The sequence below is a fragment of the Podarcis vaucheri genome (assembly GCF_965113315.1).
Source record: "Podarcis vaucheri genome assembly, chromosome: Z".
Lineage (NCBI taxonomy): Eukaryota > Metazoa > Chordata > Lepidosauria > Squamata > Lacertidae > Podarcis > Podarcis vaucheri.
This window is the reverse complement of record NC_138758.1, coordinates 16810883-16827123: the sequence shown is the minus strand read 5'-3', so window position 1 is coordinate 16827123 and position 16241 is coordinate 16810883. Positions and strand designations below refer to the sequence as shown.

General features: G+C 39.9%; 1 protein-coding gene across 3 annotated transcripts in view; it reads right to left on the bottom strand.

The window, feature by feature from the left end:
* DIAPH2 (diaphanous related formin 2) overlaps positions 1-16241 on the bottom strand; it is a 352430-nt gene that overhangs the window by 69895 nt on the left and 266294 nt on the right. The gene's annotated exons all lie outside the window — the stretch shown is intronic.

The following is a 16241-nucleotide window of genomic DNA, read 5'->3' as shown; positions in this document are numbered from 1 at the left end:
GTGTTGGCAGGCAAGTGTATCATGCATTGTTGGGAAGTCCAGCATGCATCAGCAGGAATAAGTGCAGTGAGTATGTTACTCAGGGGGGTGCCAAGGTTTTTGCTTTTTTCCTGAAAAGGGGGCATCTTGGTTTAACTGAAGATGCCACAGATTTAACCTGGGACCTTATATATAAAAAGCATGTATTCTTACCATTAATTTGTGCTACTCCCAAAAAAGATAGTTTAAATTTGAAAATATGCATGTATGTTTATAAATGAAAGAAGAACATTGAGATAAGAAATAGAAGATTATAATTTCAATGGCTACCACAAGATGTGGTGATGGTCACCAATTTTAGTTATATTTAAAGGAGAATAAGTCAAATTCAACTGTATGTGTTGATTGCAGTGGAGGATAGTATTAGCTTTGTTACCTGTTTGAAGCATTAGATATGGGGCCATGTAACATTTTAGCAAGAATTATGAAGCAGAACGGGGCAGTGAGGATCAGCAAACACATCGGTACAGTTCATTTACAATAGAGCTGACCTATATTCAAATGTCTCCTCATTCTGTATTTCCTTTGTCAAGTCACAATCTCTCATTCTAACTCACTTTGCAGGATGGTTTGTGGATATATGAGATTATAAAGAAATTTGCATGCTGAAAAATGCTATAAAATGATTAATAACAGAAACTAAAAGCGTATCGTTTTCTTGTAGTCCTGAACTTCAACATCATTCTCCAAAGACTGTAAAGTATGTTGATATCTGCGGATTAACATTTTGTAGGACAAAGTTGCAATTTGAAGTTTTCTAGAGGGTAACGAAATAATTAAAGTTAAAGTATAGGAGCATGTACACAAATTTGGCAAACAAGACAATGAGAAGTTAGAGTACATTATAGAAATTAGAGTACATTAGCTATAGGAAGAAGGTAATATCACAAGATGTGAAGAAGCAACCTGATAAGCTTATTAGATGGGTATAGGAGAATACTAATAAGATTATGAATTTTGGTTCAGCTTGTCCATCATTCAGAAATCTCCATAACTAAAGAAAGTATCTTCACAGCAGTCTGTGTTTAATATTGACAGTGTCTGATTTAATTTTTTCTTGTTCTATAATGCTAAGCACTAATTAGTTTCAACCTCTTTCTTCAAGCATGGCACAACACAGCTTATTCTAGCAATTAGAATGCTTAAAGCTAAGCCCATTCACAAAAGTTGAAAAGCAGAACTTCTAGGGTTATATGAACCTTAATAATATTAATGGTAAAAAACTGAAAGTCAAGACTGGCTCCTTATTTCTTTTAACAGCACGCCTGCATTTAGAGAAGAAGTGTCACCAGTACATCATGTGCCTTTGGTGGACACAGATGCACTTCTTAAATGCATCTGCTTCCCATGTTTTTGTTTGGAAGAACAGCTTCTAGAACAAAGCTTCAAAAATTTCCCATGGCTTTCTGTCCTTTGGTAGTCCCATCAGTCTTCTGTTTTTTCCAGCCATATTTTAGTTTAGGCCTTCTGACAGGACTCAATTTGGCACAACACATCCTTACAAACAATCTCAGTCCGCTTGCAGGAGGCTTCTCTCAAAATTATTTTTGGTTGGCATTGGACCCCATTATGTTTCACCAAAATAAGCACCAGTGTCTCCCCTCTATGCTAGAAACGCTGTGGAGAGATTGGTACATATTTCCACACCTGGAAGGGCTGCACACTGGCATACTCCTTTTGGGAAAAAGTATTATACATTACAAGATATAGTCTCTTTCACAAGACTATAGTCCCTTTCATCACAAGATAGTCCCTTTCACCCAACCAGGCTCTTACTCTATTATCACTGGATTTGAACCAAGGCAATAGCCTCAAATGCAAAGATTTAGCATTCTCTCTTTCATCAGCAGCCAGCAGCATTCATAACTCAGTATTGGAAGCAATATATTAAAATCCCAAAGAAGTCTGGCTAAATAAAGTTTGGGGTGATGCTCTTACCCACCACTGAAAGGTAACAGAAGGCACTATTGGTGAGACATGTCTTCTTTTCTCTTATGAATGAGACCCAGAATCATTTTACTCCACATTCCTCACAGGAAAACTTATCAAGAGGGTACATAAATTAACACTGGATAGGTAAGTTTATTGAGTACGTATTATGAATGGCATATGAATACTCATAATAATGTAGCACTTGATAACTTATTGCTGTTGTTTTGTCATCTTTGTATTTAATCAATTTATTTAATCAATAAAATACATTGGGGGGGAATATAAATACTGCCCATTGGCTTTAATCCAATGAAGATCTGAGCAGTATTCCTAAAGACGGAATGCTTCATGTAACATTATTGCAAAGGAATAAGACTTATTCCACCCCCACCCCCCCAAAAGAAGAAGACTACAAGTGGTTTCTTTCTATAGAGGAGATTGTACAAATGGAAGTAATTTATGACAGAGTTAATGGGAGAATAAATTGTTATTTTTTCAGAGCAGTCATAAAGATAAGAACCACCTGCAGGATCAATTGCCAATCTAGCCCATCATCCTGTTCTTACTGTGACCAACCAGAAACCTACGAGAAGGGTCTAAGTCCAACAGCATTCTCTCCACCTGTAATTTCCAGCAATGGTATTCAGAGGAATATTGCATCTGACAGTAAAAGTAGAACATATCCATCATGGCTAGTAGTTTTTGATTGCTTTTTCCTCTATGAATTTGTCTAATTTTCTTAATTATTATGAATGAACTCACTGATAAATCCCTGGCCCTTAAGGGATCCCCAAATTTATGCAGGTACTACTCTGTTACGTAAAAGGTAAAGGTACCCCTGCCCGTACGGGCCAGTCTTGCCAGACTCTAGGGTTGTGCGCTCATCTCACTCTATAGGCCGGGAGCCAGCGCTGTCCGCAGACACTTCCGGGTCACGTTGCCAGCATGACAAGCTGCATCTGGCGAGCCAGCGCAGCACTTGGAACGCCGTTTACCTTCCCGCTGGTAAGCGGTCCCTATTTATCTACTTGCACCCGGGGGTGCTTTCGAACTGCTAGGTTGGCAGGCGCTGGGACCGAACGACGGGAGCGCACCCCGCCGCGGGGATTTGAACCGCCGACCATGCGATCGGCAAGTCCTAGGCGCTGAGGTTTTACCCACAGCGCCACCTGTGTCCCCACTGTGTTAGTAAATTCAACTATAAACATTAAGAAAGTCATAAGCACTGCAAGCAATATATATATATAGCGAGAGAGAGAGAGAAAGAGAGCTATTTGTAATTTTCTGCAGCATTACTGCCACCCAAAAGGGCAAGGAGGTATACGGAAATAAGGATTCTGTAGAATCTGTCTTGTCTTTATACCTATCTCTATCTGTAAAGAAATTCAGTTGTTTAAAAGCATTAATATCTGCATTGCTATATAACCAAAGAAAGGAAGTTAGAAGGCTTAATTGTGATGATGACCAAACAGCTTCAGAAAATTTCAAGGTAAACGCCTTGAGTCTGTCTTTAAAGAAACTCACATGCATCATTTCAGGATGGCAACAAGACAGTGTTAGCTTGTAGATACATGTTGTATGAAAGCAAATGTAAGCCTAAAATATTAATTTCACATTGGTGCTCCTCACAGAGCTAGATGGATGCAGACACAGCAATCTTTTGACTTCTGAACACCATTTGTTATCAGTAATGGATGCTTGCATCTGAACAATATGAAAATCTGCACGGAAATAACATTAGCACTGCAATCAAGCTTCATTTACTAGAAAATCACTTCTGGATTGGTTTATAACTTAAAGGAAGAGCTAATGCTTCTTAAAATACTATTTTTGGTTTAGTTATTCAGAACCTCTGTTATAAAAGAAAAATCTTAGAAAAGACTTTGCAGGTGGTGTGTATGTGTGTGGTAGGGGGAAGGGGGAAGTCAGGTTATTAATTAAACAATGGTTGCTTAAAACTCCTGGAGCTATGACAGACTTACCTAATTATACATTCAAATAATGACCCTAACAACAACTAGATGTCCTTTATTATTTTGCTTTGGCAATTTGAGGGTTACACTTAAAATTCCAGGAAAAGAAATATGTAGTAAATTTGTAGTGAAATCTCATTCAGTGAAGTCATATACCACATCATGCAGAGGTGATTCTGGACCTGCAAAGTTTAATGTTTATTGCTGAAAAATGTGAAAAGTATAGCGGAGGTAGCAGAATCTAAATTTAAGTTCTAACCTAATGAAAAGAAGTGCTACATTTACACACACACATCTTTTTAAAGAAAAGAGTATCCAGTGCCCCTCCTGGAAAAAAAAAGAAAGGTTCCCAGAATGTTGTCCCTGGAAATGTTGGCTGGATTATGATAAATGGAAAATATGACAAAGCAAGTGCAGGCTTATTTACTGGCTTGGTGCAGTTCTGCATGCTCTGACACTTATTGCACAAAACTGTCAAGACTGCAACATTACCATCACCAGAAAGACTTTTGAAAAATGAGGTGAGACAGAAATTGGAGAATGGCTATCTCCTAATTTCTTTAGAGCATATCAGAGCATATCAGATACAGAAGATCACATATCCAAAGATGATAATAGTTAAACCCTCTTCTATCTGTGCAGCACATACATCTTTTACAAATAGCCATATGAATCTCACCCTGGTCTTCACATCTTGTGATTCATTTTGGACTACTATGTGCTTGGCAATTTCTGTGTTTATGCAGGTCCAAGGAGGGATAGAAACTATAAATAGGTTTATAAAGCCTCCAATGGGTTGGAAGACTTCATTCAGATGAATTAGTCACAAGCTGATGAGGTGAGCAGATAAAAAAAATTGATTTTCAGTTATGTGTCTGTGGAGTCTTAGGATTTCTGAAGCAGTATAATCTAAATGCAGCTTTGACAGCTTCATTTTTGTGACAACTCAAGATTTTAAAGGAACACTTGGGCAAGATGCTCTTCCTGAACCAGTCTATTTCTTCACTGCTGCCCATTCACCCACCTTATTATAAGAAAAGCCCTGCTGGATCAGACCAAAGGTCCACCTAGACATTCTGTGTTTATAGTGGCTAAATCCATAAGCAGAACATGAGTGCAATATCTCCCTCCTATTCATCAGCAACAGCAGCTGATGCTTAGAGCATATTGCCTCTGTTACTGAAGGTAGTAAGTACTAGTCATCATGACTGTTAGTCATTAACAGCCTAATTCTTCCTGAATTTGTATAATTCCCTTCTAAAGTCATTCAGGTTGCTGGGCACGGCTACATCTTGCGGTAACAAATTTACCTGCCACACTGTGGTAGCAGTAACTACATGCTGTAGGAAGAAGTTCTTCATTTGGTTTGCCCTGGACCTTCAGCTTCATTGGATGATCCTAGTTCTAATATTATTGATTTTTTTCTGTGTTTTATGCTTTTATAATTTTAATTATTTTATTCTACACTGTCCACATATTATTTTTATGAGCTGGCAGTTCATAAACACCCTTATAAATAAATAAATAAATAAATAAATGAGAGCACAGTTACTTTTCTCTACCCACTTTGTATACAACATGCATAATTTTAGACTTTTCAATCCCTTTCCTAATGATCTCGAACATTGACTTTGCCTTTTTCATACAGTTAGTTTGCTGCTGTGATCACAAAATATTTTTTTCTGGTCAGTAACCACCAGTTCGAGATTCCATCAATGTATATATGAGGTTAGGATTTAATATTATATTTGTCCCCTGGCGAAAATGACTGGCAGAATCAGAGACCAGGGAGAAGAGTTGGTGGAAGAAGATTGGAGGAAATTTAAAATTTATTTGCAGAAATATTGTAAAATTTTTGAATGCTGATGACATTGAAATGAATTGAAGGGGTTCTAGCAACAAGGTAAAATGTAAGATTGGATTAATAATAGATAAATTAATAGGACATGAATTTGCTGAACCAATTTTTAAAAGGGATACAAAAATGGGAGACGTGAGGAAGTCAGGAAAATAAGTTAACTAAAGATGAGAAATTAAGAAAGAGGGAATTTTTTTAATATGTGTTTTTTCTTTTTCTTTCTTTGTGTTCAATGTCTGTATTTTTGCATTTTGTAATTTTGTATCTTTTTTGTTTTTGAATTTTTCTAAACTTTTCTATTGATAAAACCTAATAAAATATTATAAATAATAATAATAATATATTTGTCCCTTTCTACTGACAATATCTGCAGTTTTGCATGGAGCAGCAACAGGAGGAGGCCCAGAAGGGAGCCCCTTCTTGAAGCATGGTCCTCAGCAAGTAGCTGGTTGTACTGACCCTTAACACTAACCCTGCTTCGTTATGATACATTCCAGGCCTCTGATTCAAACACAGCTGCATTTTGTTTGAAAGCGTAAGATGCAGAAGGACACAAAACTGTTTTGATTTCTATAACACAACACATTTGGTATTGAATAGCACAATGCATGCTAACTATAAGAAAGATCTAACCTTGAACTTCCAGTACATAATGAGAATGTCTGAATGCATAGGAATGTTGAGTACTCTGCAGGACACACTGTTTCTCACTTCTGTTGTCCTTCATCACTGAACAATATATATGGCATAATATAAATGTTCCTCTGGTATAACAAAATCATCATGTTAACATTAGTATTCATGCTTCTAATAAAAGATGGGTGGCCTTCGGCCTTTTGCTAGAATTCTAGCTATGTGCAGTTCCATTGCATTGTAAGCATAATAGTGCAACGAACTATGTTTTCCCTTCTGCTTTTTCTTTGACAAAAATGTGTAGGTTAAGGGGTATCTCTTAATTGTGTAAAAAATGTGTAACACAAAAGCACACTTCACAATGTTCAAATAGCCTCTCATGAATTAAAAATGAATTGCTTCCAGCCAATAAATGCCATGCCAGCAATCTAGTGTACCAAATGCACACATGTATATCAAGTTTGATTAGACTAATAAAACTCAATATTGTTAAATTTAAGAAATCTTCACTATTATTGCTTTTATGTATCTTTTATGTATCTAGCTAAGTGATAGTTTTATGTTCTCCATGAATGATAAGGTTGAAGCAACATCTTTGCAATTTGTTTTTTGTGTTATTCGTAAGTATATTTTTCAAATAACACATGGAGGAAAACTGCTAGTATGGCTTTTTGGTTCATCTAGTTCCCATCTGTACCCCACTTAAGGTAAGTCTGGAAGACTTAAGAGGAAATTATGCGCATTTTGAAGATTAACATTAGTTATTAAGAGCCCTGATGGATCAGTACAAAACATAACCAGTCTAGAATCCTATTCTCACAGTCTGTATCACTAGTCTATATCTGGTCTGTATCACTGAGACCTGAATGGGTGAGCAGGGTGGAGCTGGTCCCAACAAGACAGAAGTACTGTTTTGGGGGGACAGGGGGTGGGCAGCTGTGGTGGACTCCCTGGTCCTGAATGGGACAACTGTGCTTGGGTGCGGAGACTTGGGGTCATCTTGAACTCACGGCTGTCCATGGAGGCACAGGTTAATTCTGTGTCCAGGGTGGCTGTCTACCAGCTCCATCTAGTGCGTCAGCTGAGATTCTACCTGCCTGCACACTGTCTCACCAGAGTGGTACATGCTCTGGTTATGTCCCACTTGGACTACTGCAATGCGCTCTATGTGGGGCTATGTTTGAAGGTGACTCTGAAAACTACAATTAATCCAAAACACAGCTGCCAGACTGGTGACTGGGAGCAGCTGCCAGAGCCATACAACACCACTCCTAAAAGACCTATGTTGGCTCCCAGTACATTCCCAAGCACAATTCAAAGTGTTGGTGCTGACTCCTAAAGGGGACTTTAACTTAACATACATGCCAAGGCAACTGGCTCTGCGATGGCCCAGGACTTCATGCTGCCATGACGACCATGGGGCTGTCCCAACATGTCACCAACCCAACACACATGGCAGGCCCACACTTGGGACCTTGGTTTCTCAGCCGGGCAGGAGGAGGGTGATCTGAAAGTGGGGGATATTGACATCAGTCCCTTATCATGGTCAGATTATTTCCTGTTGAGCTGAGGGCTTGAGATCCTTACAATGTCGCACACACAGGAGTTCAAACACACAATAAGAAATGGAGCAGCACAAGTAGCTTCCCATATGATAAACATCTATCTATAAAACTGTCCACACTGTCATGCAAAATGGGGACTATAGGACAATGATGGGAGAGTGACCAGCACACTATTATGTCAATAAATATGGTACTAAAGATCCAATGCCTATGACCACACCAAAAGCATTGAAATAACAATTCTACTTCAAATGGGGGGGGGGGATTGAATGTGTGAAGAAATAAATGTTCTATCAGCTGATTTCATGTAAAATTATATATGTGAATCAGGCAGCATAATCCCAAATTGGAACCCTAAGGCTCTCCTCACTTGAACAAATGTAGCTGTCTTATATGGAATCAGGCCATTGCTTCATCTAGTTCAGTACTGTATGCCCTGACTGGCAGAGGACTGGGTGATAAATCTTGCTGAAGAAGTTGATGGCAACTAACAGCTAAGCCCATTTAAAATGTTACACTTGCTTGCAACTGTTATAGAGTTGCTTGGTTTTATTCTTCTCTCTATAATGCACTTTGCCTGATTACTTACCTACTATTGTTGCAAATTGTAGCATTTCACTTTAAAAAAAATCTCATCTGTGAAGAAGAGAGTAACCGTCTTCATGTTATCAATCCTCCTTATAATTTGGAAAATGCTCTCAGGCCTCCTGCTGTGTATTTTTAATGCACTTTTGACATTCATGCAGTTCTTTAACCAATTTCCTTCTCTTTCCTAGTTGTTTTTTTCTGAATTCAACAATGTTAAGTGTGTGTGTTGTGTTGTGGTGTGTTTGTGTGTGTGTGTGTGTGATTGAGAGAGAGAGAGAATGTACAACTGAGCTAAGCAAGGAACCATCTCTCAAGAGCAAGTGGTTTGCTGAACATTCACATCTCCATAATGTTAATGTGCTAGTCTGCTACTACAGTGTTTCTCAATGTGAACATTACATTTTCATCATATGTTGCTTCACAAAGATACAAATGTTAAAATTTTGAAAACTGGACATTTGAGATTCATTGTCTCCCAACAACAGATAGACAACTACATAGATCAAGAAGCAAATAAGCCATCTAGTGAATGGAGCTAGCCTTATATTCTCTTACCCACAGGAACCAAACACAGCACACAACACAGAATCATATGTATGTGAACTTAGATGTCAATTTCACTATGTTCAGTGATGCCTACTTCTAAGTGTGCGGTGTAGCAATGATGAAGACTGAACTATACTATAGAAGCAATCCGTTAGCTAGCTATCTTAATTTTAACTAGGACTTATTACCCTATTTTTTGCTCTATAAGACTCACTTTTTCCCTCCTAAAAAGTAAGGGAAATGTGTGTGTGTCTTATGGAGCGAATGTAGGCTGCAGAGCTATCCCAGGAGCCAGAACAGCAAATTCTGCGCAGCGATCCCTCTTGTTCTGGCTATTGAGATTCAGAATATTTTTTCCCTTCTTTTCCTCCTCCAAAAAATAGGTGTGTCTTATGGTCTGGTGTGTCCTATGGAGCAAAAAATACGGTAAAAATAATCATAATAACTTACTCTAATGTAAGGCTGCAGCATTCTCCACTTCCAGATAGTCATTTTGTAAATGATGTTCAGAGTAACTTAGGAATCCTGTTGAATTCCAGCCCTAGTCACACAGTTCTCTTTGTCAAGCACAAAATAACTACAGTCAACTTACAACTTATGTTGGAGGTATGTTCCAAGGATAGTGTGTAAAGTAAAAATAGTACAGTGGTACCTCTGGTTAAGAATTAAATTTGTTCCAGATGTCCGTTCTTAACTTGAAACGCTTCTTAACATGAGGTACCACTTTAGCTAATGGGGCCTCCCGCTGCCGCGCGATTTCTGTTCTCATCCTGCAGCAAAGTTCTTAACCCAAGGTACTATTTCTAGGTTAGCAGAGTCTGTAACAGTCTGTAACCTGAAGCGTCTGTAACCCAAGGTACCACTGTATATGGTCAAGACAATCTTTTAAAAACCAGGAAATGGCCATACAGCACAGCACTTACAGGTGCATGACAATTGTTTTGCTCTTTTGATCTTGATGTTGTTTCAGGAGAGGAGAGGAGGACAATTTAGGATCACCAATAGCCAGCTGCAGTCAAAGTAACCACTTTGGTTCACCTTCTGTGGTTCACCTTCAGAGGTTGATTGCATGGGCTCATTTGCTGCTGCTGGTTTTTTTGGTGAGAAATGTGGCGATTGGGAACTTCCCACTGCTGTCTCTTGAGCGGATCAAACATTAACTGATAAGATCTCAAAATGTCTGTAATCCCATGTGAGATTGAGGCTTTGTTTCACTGACAGATTAAACTGCCAACAATCAAATCATCTATGTGTTTTACTGCTTGGAAGACTTGAGCAATAAAGCTGAATTCACTCAAGTTAAATGCACATGCATTGTAAGTCAACTGTACATTGAAAGTCTGAGGTTGGGAATAATTTTTTCAGTTTAAAGTATTTTGGATAAAGCATTCCTAGCAATATGTATATCAGTCCCACTAAAAAAAACATTTTTGGGAACTGATTATGCAGAGAAAAAATAGAGATCAAGAGAACTAAATTTATTAATAAAAAGAAGTACATTGGAAGGAAAATAAGTTCATATAATCCTTTCCTAACATGACTTTCACTGAAGAGAATTTGTCAAAAAGCTACCTTTTTTCTAATTAATGTGCATTGTGCTTCAGGGTACTCAATACTGACAATATAGCCAAAAGCAGCTTACATAATAATTAGCATATGTACCATAGTATGCATTTAAAAGAAAAATGGAAATTCTTACTGTGAATTTCTATTCCCAGGGTTTCTTGAGGGTTTCTTGTGACAAAGGTCTAATTTCATAGGGCACAGTGGTTTTGCCATCCTTTTGCCCTAATCTACAGTCTGATTAGGGACGCAGGTGGCGCTGTGGGTTAAACCACAGAGCCTAGGACTTGCCGATCAGAAGGTTGGCGGTTTGAATCCCCGCGATGGGGTGAGCTCCTGCTGCTCGGTCTCTGCTCCTGCCAACCTAGCAGTTCGAAAGCACATCAAAGTGCAAGTAGATAAATAGGTACCGCTCTGGTGGGAAGGTAAACAGCGTTTCCGTGCGCTGCTCTGGTTCACCAGAAGCAGCTTAGTCATGCTGGCCACATGACCTGGAAGTTGTATGCCAGCTCCCTCGGCTAGTAAAGCGAGATGAGCGCCACAACCCCACAGTCATCTTTGACTGGTCAGGGGTCCCTTTACCTTTACAGTCTGATTGGGAATGTTTGTGGCACACCCTGGATGTGAGGAGAACTTTGAGTTTCTACCTGGACAGGCCTTTTTTTCTGGAAACCAGAAGCACTGTTCATTTCTTTTGGGGAGACATCCCCAAGGCAGTGGGTTTCCTCTCCCACTATTTCAGGGTGACTTAAGGAGGCCATTATACAAGCATTCCATGCACTTGAAGAAGTGCCTCTGGGTGGTCTCACAGCTCGTTCTCTGAGGAGGGCTGCTACTTCAGCTGCATTCAAGGAGAGTTTCCCTTTTCTGGAGATTTGTAAGGTGGCTACTTCGGCTTCCATGCATACCTTTCCAAAGCAATACATGGTTGATTCCTGAGTGTCTGCAGATGGTGCTCCAGAGGATATTTCACCCATGACCTGCCTTCAGGTAGCACACCTTGAACGTTATCGCTCTTATATCTCCCAGACTTAGAACTGCCCTCCAGGATCCCGGTGTGTGTGTGTAAATTATTACAATGATTTTCTGTTCCCAGGGTTCCTGGACAGTAGTGCCCACATGTTGTTCTGGAAGTTGCTTGTTGTTCTAGGATGTTGGGTGGCCACCTTTGGCAATTAGAATTAGGGCTGCCTAGGGTGGCGCTGTGGTCTAAGCCACTGAGCCTCTTGGGCTTGCCGATCAGAAGGTTGGTAGTTTGAATCCCCGCAACAGGATGAGCTCCCATTGCTCTGTCCCAGCCCCTGCCAACCTAGCAGTTTGAAAGCACACCAGTGCAAGTAGATAAATACGTACTGCTCTGGCGGGAAGGTAAACGGTGTTTCCATGCACTGCTCTGGTTTTGGTGTTCTGTTGCGCCAGAAGCGGCGTAGTCATGCTGGCCACATGACCCGGAAGCTATACGCCGGCTCCCTCGGCCAATAAAGCGAGATGAGCACCGCAACCCCAGAATCGGCCGTGACTGGACCTAATGGTCAGGGGTCCCTTTACCTTTATGGAATAACCATCAGGAAATTTAGGACTTGAATACTGTAAGTATGATGAGTACGCACAGCACACTGTATTATTTCTGTCTAATTGAAACATGAGTTAACTAAATAAAAGTGAAATATCTGATGATGATTCCTGAAACTGACATTTTTTTATTTTACTTTAACTGTTAAATTTGTATACTGCCCTTCATCTGAAGACCTCAGGGCAGTTCACAGTATAAAAATACAGAATACCAAAAAACCCACATTAAAAAACAAGAACAAGACATGCTACTAAGGTATGTGCCATGGCGCTGCCAGGCATGGAATATCCAGAGTGAGGAATTAACTTTGTATTCTCAAAAGTACACCTACAAGTTATGGAAAGGCATGTCCATCAGCCCTCCGTCTCTCAGCTACTCTTAGTGTTCACCCGATGAGGCAGCTGATACAACAGAGAGGCCCTGCCCCTGACCTCAGCTTATGTATCTTCCCCACCCAAGCTGTATGCAAGCCGGCGCAAACTATGCATGTGTGTAACCTGCTTCTACTCCTCTCGCTTCAATCCTCTTCTGGTCTTGGGAGACAGTGCAGCAGGAGAGGTGGGGGCAGGATGAGGAAGTCTGGAAGCCCTTGAGTCTACACCAGCCTGATGTATCTCTCCCTCCTCCTGTAACTTTTCTTCACTCTACAATCCTGCAGCTTCTCCTGCCTCTGACTCTTGTCTTCTGGCTGTTACATGTTCCCTCAGTTCATGCTTCCCTTCTTCCAAGTCAGTCTCCAACCCCTCACTCCCAGTGTCCACTAATCAGTATCCAGCCTCCACTCCTCGGTGTCCAGCCGGTCCCTGACAGTATGAATAACTGAACTCAGACCACTGTTATCCAGGCAGAGTTACAACCTACACTGATAAATGGCTTCATGCCACATGACATACTTTCAGTGACAATCAAGCTATCTACCTGCTAGAGCATGACATAATTGAAATTTCAGGGGAAATAGACCCCCTTTCAGTTCAGGTTGAATGCCACTTACCTGGGCAGTTCAGTCACATATTAACAGTGCCTCAGACTAGTATGAGTTACAGATAGGTAGCCGTGTTGGTCTGCCATAGTCAAAATAAAAAAATTCCTTCCAGTAGCACCTTAAAGACCAACTAAGTTAGTTCTTGGTATGAGCTTTCGTGTGCATGCACACTTCTTCAGATACACACGAAAGCTCATACCAAGAACTAACTTAGTTGGTCTTTAAGGTGCTACTGGAAGGAATTTTTTTATTTTGACTCAGACTAGTATGCTTTAAGTCTCAGTGTATTGCTGCTAATCCAGTGCATTATTATGCCAAGGCATTGACAAAAAGTATTATGTGTCACCGATTGATAGGACTGATAGGGACAAGGACTGCCTGAATCTTTATTTCAGAGAGAGAAAGAAAAAATGAACTAAAATGTTCCCAAATGGCTATTTCTTGGAACCTCCTACAAAGTATTTATCAAGCCAAATGATTAAAATGAAGTCAAATAATTAGAAATGAATTACTGGTGATTATTATTTAAAACAAAGATATCTTTATGTTTTTCTCCATCAGAATAATGATTATATCATATGCTAAGTAAATACATCTTCCCAAGACTGTTGCTTACAACCAACTCTTCTAAGATATATAATTTAGTTCTTACTTATTTTAGAACTATTACAAAATAAGTAGCATGAGAAATTGAAGTAATTTACTGAATATAGGTTTTTATATTGCCTCAGGACAGTTCATGGACGTCTGTGACTAAAGCAATTACTAAATAACATGGGGGGGGGTATGATTATAAATTACATGCATTGAAATGGGCTCAAACATATAAAACATATAAAAAACCTGTTAGCGATAAAGAACTATTTTCTGTTAAAGCATTGTTAATCCAAAACAACATAATAATCTCTCTCTAAAAAAGAAATAAAGCTTTGGTTTCAAAAGACCATAGGCTTACATTTTAGTAATGGACTAGATGAGAGACAATGAACTAAAGCAGAATCCAGCCAGGACTGAGGCACTGTTAGACCAGATGGATGGTATGCTCTGGTAAGCCCTAGGTTAAATTACTGCAATGCATTATATGTGGGGCTGCCTCTGAAGATGGTCTAGAAACTTCAGCCAGGTTGCTCATTGAGGAAAAACTATTTGTGCATATAACACCAATCCTGGCATGACTGCATTGGCTGCCAGTTAGTTTCTGTGTCCAATTCAAAGTGCTGGTTTTGAGCTATAACAACAACAACAACAACAACAACAACAACAACAACAACAACAATATTTTTTTACTGTTTATACCCCACCTATTAACCTGGGTTTCCCTAGCCACTTTGGGTAGCTTCCAGCAAAATATAAAAATAATAATAAAATCAGACATTAAAAACTTCCCTGCCTTCATATGTTGCCTAAAAGTTGCCTAATTTTTTATCTCCCTGACATCTGATGGGAGGGCATTCCACAAGGAGGGCACCACTCAAAGCCTAAAATGGTTCAAGACCACAATATATTAAGGATCACCTCTCCCCAGATGAGCAAACTAAGGCTCTGTGATCATTATCTGAGGCTTTTCATTGTGTGACCCCTCCTTGAGAAGTGCAGGGGGTGGCAACATGAGAACAAGCCTTTTGTGTGGTGGCTCCATGTCTGTGGCTCCAGGGAGGCTCATCTGCTGCCTTCATTACATATATTTAGGAAGGAAGGAAGGAAACATTCCTCTTCAATCAGGACTTTGGCTAATTAAACAATCTATGGCCTTTTAAATGTGTCAGATGGGTTGTGGTTTGTTGCTATTATGTTACATATTTTGTGTTTTTATGTTGTAAATCACCCTGTGATCCTTGAATGAAGAGCAATATATAAATTTAATAAATAGTAATAGATATGAAGAATTAATATTTTTTAAAGCAAGCAAGACTTAAGGAACCAAATAAAACCATGTAAACAAGAGATGTTTAGTATTTCTGAAGTGCAACACACTTATGAGAAATGCGGAAGGTATATGTTACAGCTATAAAAGCATCCCCACATTGGCCCCAGCTCAAAAACTAGGTCTGCATACACCGTGGGTAGGCAAACTAAGGCCCAGGGGCTGGATCCAGCCCAATCGCCTTCTAAATCTGGCCGGCAGACAGTCCGGGGATCAGCATGTTGTTACATGAGTAGAATGTGTCCTTTTATTTAAAATGCATATCTGGGTTATTTGTAGGGCATAGGAATTTGTTCACCCCCCAAAAAAAAAAACCATATAGTCCAGCCCCCCACAAGGTCTGAGGGACAGTGGACCGGCCCCCTGCTGAAAAAGTTTGCTGATCCCTGACCATGAAAAGGACCTTTATATACATGATGATAATTGCCAAGGCAAAATTCTAGAATTATAACAAACTGGAAAGCCCACACTAGCTGGAAGATCTATACTCTGGGTTCACCTCAGCTTGTATAAATCTTTCGCCTTTTACTAGCTGGAAGATCTGCATAAGAACTGGAACACTGTATGCTGTAAGCCTTCCAGAGTGGCTGGGGAAACCCAGCCAGATGGGCGGGGTATAAATAATAAAGGTCCATGGCACTGGAACAGTTGTATATTTCTGAAATAAACTGCTAATCTAAAAATGGGCTAACAACCCAATTTTATGATTGTTTATATTGAAGTAAGTCCTGCTGGGTGGAATGCTGCATATATGCCGTTTACCTTCCCGCCACAGTGGTACCTCTTTAGCTACTTGCGCTGGTGTGCTTTCGAATTGCTAGGTTGGCAGGAGCTGGGACAGAGCAACGGGAACTCACCCCGTCGCGCAGATTCAAACCACCAACCTTCCAATCGGCAAGCCCAAGAGGCTCAGGTAACGGCTAAACAGCCATAGTATGTACCTCAAAGCTGTAACTTTGCTGTAATTAGAAAGAGGGGGAAATGATGGCACATAGTAACCGCAGCTGCAGTATTTCTGAACTAGGACACTCCTAAAAGGGCAGCAGCTATTAAGGTTTCCAGAAA